The sequence below is a fragment of the Triticum urartu genome, chromosome 3 (genome assembly GCF_003073215.2).
Source record: "Triticum urartu cultivar G1812 chromosome 3, Tu2.1, whole genome shotgun sequence".
NCBI lineage: Eukaryota > Viridiplantae > Streptophyta > Magnoliopsida > Poales > Poaceae > Triticum > Triticum urartu.
In genome coordinates this window covers 36479077-36484743 of record NC_053024.1, presented here as the reverse complement: position 1 = coordinate 36484743, position 5667 = coordinate 36479077, and the positions used below count along the sequence as shown (strand labels likewise).

At 47.6% G+C, this 5667-nt stretch overlaps 1 pseudogene; it reads right to left on the bottom strand.

The window, feature by feature from the left end:
- Positions 1-3379: 3379 nt before the first annotated feature.
- LOC125549683 lies at positions 3380-3518 on the bottom strand (annotated as a pseudogene).
- Between the last annotated feature and the right edge of the window lie 2149 nt (positions 3519-5667).

Sequence of the window (5667 nt, the reverse complement as noted above, 5' to 3'; positions counted from 1 at the left end):
GGTATCACTGGGCCCACTCGGTAATACATCATCATTATGAGCTCAAAGTGACCAAGTGTCTGGTCACGGGATCATGCATTACAGTACGAGTAAAGTGACTTGCCGGTAACGAGATTGAACAAGGTATTGGGATACCGACGATTGAATCTCGGGCAAGTAGCATACCGATTGACAAAGGGAATTGTATACGGGGTTGCTTGAATCCTCGACATCGTGGGTCATCCGATGAGATCATCGAGGAGCATGTGGGAGCCAACATGGGTATCCAGATCCCGCTGTTGGTTATTGACCGGAGAGCGATCTCGGTCATGTCTACATGTCTCCCGAACCACTAGGGTCTACACACTTAAGGTTCGGTGACGCTAGGGTTGTAGGGATATGTATATGCAGTAACCCGAATGTTGTTCGGAGTCCCGGATGAGATCCCGGACGACATGAGGAGTTCCGGAATGGTCCGGAGGTAAAGAATTATATATAGGAAGTGCTATTTCGGCCGTCGGGACAAGTTTCGGGGTCACCGGTATTGTACCGGGACCACCGGAAGGGTCCCGGGGGTCCACCGGGTGGGGCCACCTGCCTCGGGGGGCCACATGGGCTGTAGGGGTGTGCACCTTGGCCTATATGGGCCAAGGGCACCAGCCCCAAGAAGCCCATGCGCTAGGAGATCAAGAAAGGAAGAGTCCTAAAAGGGGAAGGCACCTCCTAGGTGCCTTGGGGAGGAGGGATTCCTCCCTTGGCCGCCGCCCCCCTAGGAGATTGCGTCTCCTAGGGCCGGCACCCCCTCCCTAGGCTCCCAATATATAGTGGGGGAAGGAGGGCCTCTAAAACCACGCCTTTGGTGCCTCCCTCTCCCTCTCCAACACATCCTCCTCCTCCATAGTGCTTGGCGAAGCCCTGCCGGAGTACTGCAGCTCCATCACCACCACGCCGTCGTGCTGCTGCTGGTGCCATCTTCCTCAACCTCTCCTTCCCCTTGCTGGATCAAGAAGAAGGAGACGTTACGCTGACCGTATGTGTGTTGAACGCGGAGGTGCCGTCCGTTCGGCGCTAGGATCTGCGGTGATTTGGATCACGTCGAGTACGCCTTCCTCATCCCCGTTCTTTGAACGCTTCCGCGCGTGATCTATAAAGGTATGTAGATGCAATCCGATCACTCGTTGCTAGATGAACTCCTAGATGGATCTTGGTGAAACCGTAGGAAATTTTTTGTTTTCTGCAACGTTCCCCAACACACCTGCACTGGCATCATTGACACCTGCAACTCTCTGGAAGTATCCGTGAGTCACGAGGACTCAGCAATCTCACACCCGCGAGATCAAGACTATTTAAGCTTATGGGTAGGATAAGGTAATGAGGTGGAGCTGCAGCAAGTGCTAAGCAAATATGGTGGCTAACATACGCAAATAAGAATAAGATGAGAGGCTACGCAACGGTCGTGAAACTATAAGTGATCAAGAAGTGATCCTGAAGCTACTTACGTTCAAACATAACCCAAACCGTGTTCACTTCTCGGACTCCATCGAAAATAGACCATAAAGGCTACACACGCAATTGATTCATTTTAATTAAGTCAAGTGTCTAGTTCTCTACGACCGGATATTAACAAATTCCCATCTTCCACATAACCGCGGGCACGGCTGTCGAAAGTTTATACCCTGAAGGGGTGTCCCTACTTAGCCCATTACAAGCTGTCACGATCAACGAAGGATATTCCTTCTCCCGGAAAGACCCGATCAATCTCGGAATCCCGGTTACAAGACATTTCGACAATGGTAAAACAAGACCAGCAAGACCGCCTGAATGTGCCGACAAATCCCGATAGGAGCTGCACATATCTCGTTCACAGGGCACAATGGATGGGCAAGACGTCGGGTTGGCATAGACCCTGGTTGCCCAAGGGGCGCCGGACATCGCCCAGGTTGGACCAACACTCGAAGGAGCACTAGCCCGGGGGCTTAAAATAAAGATGACTCTCGGGTCTGTAGAACCCAAGGGAAAAGGCTTAGGTAGGCAAATGTAAAACCAAGGTTGGGCCTTGCTGGAGGAGTTTTATTCAAGGCGAACTGTCAAGGGGTCCCATAACCCCAACCGCGTAAGGAATGCAAAATCAAGGAACATAACACCGGTATGAGGGATACTTGGGCGGCAAGAGTGGAACAAAACACCAGGCATAAGGCCAAGCCTTCCACCCGTTACCAAGTATATAGATGCATTAATTAAAATATGAGATAATGGTTATATCCCAACATACCCATGTTCCAACATGGAACAACCTGCAAAGCACCTGCAACTAGCAACGCTATAAGAGGGGCTGAGCAAAAGCGGTAACTTAGCCAAACAACGGTTTGCTAGGAAGGTGGGTTAAGGGCTTGACATGGCAATATGGGAGGCATGATATAACAAGTGGTAGGTTGCATGATATAGCGATAAAACGAACAACTAGCAAGCAAAGATAGAACTGATATCGAGGGTATGGTCATCTTGCCTGCAAAGTTCTCTAAGTTGTCGAAAGCTTGATCCTTGTTAGTGCACTCAACAGGTTCCTCGTTCACGTACTTGTCTCCTGGCTCTACCCAAAGCAAGAACACAAGCAACGGAACATCAATCAATAACGGTGCAATGCACAAGCAACATGATGCAAGGCATGGCATGGAATGCAAGATATGATGTGCAATGCATATGGGTACTCCGGAAGGAAAAAGATGATCAAGGCATCAATTTGTCAAAACAAGTATACTTCTGGAAAGATGAGGTGATTTCGGTCGAAATCGATATAAGGATCACCGGAAATGGATGCACGATTTGCAAATGACAAGCAAAACAAGAATGATGCAAATCTGCGATTAACAACACCATTGCACTTAGAATGCAACAAGAAACTATGCTACAACATTCCAACATGGCAACAAAGCATATAACCATAAAGTACACAAGAAGCTCTACAAATCATGAACACTAACTCCTGCTATTTCTCACTAGAACAAGCTCAAAATAGCATGGCAAACATGCAAAAGATATCAGTTTCACAGACTTAGAGAAAATACTAACATGTCAAAACAGCATCATAAGCAATGTTTAGAGTGAGAAAACAACATGCTACAGGAACATATAATGGCAAACAAAGGCATGGCATGCTAGTTCTAAACACATAGAATAAAACTCCCTTACTGAACTTTGGCCAAAGTTGCATGGAAAATAATGTGGCACCCATGCAAACATGGCAAGTTATATAAACAGTTTCAGACGCCATGATAGCCCCCACCACTACCACCCTTGGAAGGGTTCTAGGAATGTTTTGGAGGCCCGCGACCTTGATAGGCGGTGTTGGCAGAAGATTTGAAGGCGTCGGGGCCAGTTCCTTGGAATAGCTCGACGCGCTGATCGAAGTTGGAGATCATGCCAAAGAGCTCATCGGTGGAGACAGGATCAGTTCGCACATTGAGAGCAGAGATGATGGGCTGGTATTCCATGTTGAGACCGGCGATGATGAAGGAGATGAGTTCATCTTCACCGATGGGTTTTCCTGCTGTCGCGAGTTCATCAGACAGCGCCAGCATCTGCCCAAAGGCAGCGGCGCTGAGGGAACCCTTCTGGGTATTGGAGAGGGCAATACGGCAGTTGTTGATGCGAGACTTGGATTGGGCTGAGAACATGTTTGCCAGGGCAGACCAGATGGTGTGAGAAGTCTCGAGGGAAGCAACTTGCACCAGGACTTCTTTGGAAAGGTTACAAAGCAAGTAGGCCACGCTTTGTTGATCTTGAATAAGCCATGGGGTATCGGCGGGGTTCAGACCAATCTAATCCTTCCCATCTGAGGATTTGGTGGTGATGGTTTTAGGTGGCTCGGGAAGGGTTTCATCAAGGTACCCATATAGCCATGCTCCCGTGATCTGGGAGTTAGCTTGGGCTCGCCAGAGGATGTAGTTGGTACGTGTGAGAGGCTCGGAGATGGTGTTGTTCAGGCCAGTGGAGAGGCGTTGGCTGGAGGAGTCCATGGCGCCGGAGATGGGAGGATGGGAAGGGTGCGGGCAAAAAAATTTGGTGTGGGCGATAGGATGGAGACGATGATCGCTAGATGAGGAAGAGGGAGGCTCTGATTACCATGTTAGTTTATGTAAGCGTCTCTACCCTCATACAGTGGGCCGCGTGGTGTTTATATTGATTGGGAGAGACCCATCTCTCATAGGTTGCAACCGAAGAGATATTACAGGAGGTTTTACAGGAGGGATAAGAGAGAATAACAAGGAAACAATCCTACTCCTATAACAACCACCTTGGCGCACAAGACAGCCCAGTGCTACCTCTTGAGCATGCGTTGGTTTTCCCTTGAAGAGGAAAGGGTGATGCAGCAAAGTAGCGTAAGTATTTCCCTTGGTTTTTTAGAACCCAGGTATCAATCCAGTAGGAGATTACACGCAAGTCGCCTAGTACCTGCACAAACAAACAAGAAATTTGCAACCAACGCGATAAAGGGGTTGTCAATCCCTTCATAGTCACTTACGAAAGTGAGATCTGATAGAGATAATAAGATAAATATTTTTGGTATTTTTATGATATAGATTGGAAAATAAAGATTAAAAAATAAAAGGCGCCAGAAATAGCTAGTTGATAGGAAAATAATATGATGGAAGATAGACCCGGGGGCCATAGGTTTCACTAGTGGCTTCTCTCAAGATAGCAAATTCTATGGTGGGTGAACAAATTACTGTCAAGCAATTGATGGAAAAGCGCATAGTTGTGAGGATATCTAGGCATGATCATGTATATAGGCATCACGTCCACGACAAGTAGACCGAAACGATTCTGCATCTACTACTATTACTCCACACATCGACTGCTATCCAGCATGCATCTAGAGTATTAAGTTCATAAGAACAGAGTAACGCATTAGGCAAGATGACATGATGTAGAGGGATAAACTCAAGCAATATGATATAAACCCCAACTTTTTATCCTCGATGGCAACAATACAATATGTGCCTTGTTGCCCCTGCTCTCACTGGGAAAGGACACCGCAAGATTGAACCCAAAGCTAAGCACTTCCTCCATTGCAAGAAAGAGCAATCTAGTCGGCCAAACCAAACTGATTATTCGAAGAGACTTGCAAAGATATTAAATCATGCATAAAATATTTCAGAGAAGAATCAAATATTGTTCATAGATAATCTTGATCATAAACCCACAATTCATCAGATCTTGACAAACACACCGCAAAAAGAATTACATCGAATAGATCTCCAAGAGAATCGAGGAGAACTTTGTATTGAGATCCAAAGAGAGAGAAGAAGCCATCTAGCTAATAACTATGGACCCGAAGGTCTGTGGTAAATTATGCACACATCATCGGAGAGGCTATGGTGTTGATGTAGAAGCCCTCCGTGATCGATTCCCCCTCTAGCGGAGCACCGGAAAAGGCCCCAATATGGGTCTCACGGGTACAGAAGGTTGCGGCGGTCGAAATAGGGTTTCGTGGTGCTCTGGATGTTTTCGGGGTATATGGGTATATATAGGAGGAAGAAGTACATCGGTTGAGCTGCGAGGGGCCCACGAGGGTGGGGGGCGCGCCTACCCCCCTGGGCGTGCCCTCCTGCCTCCTGGCCTCCTGGCTTCTTTCTTGACGTCCACTCCAAGTCTCCTGGATCACGTTTGTTCCAAAAATAACTCTCC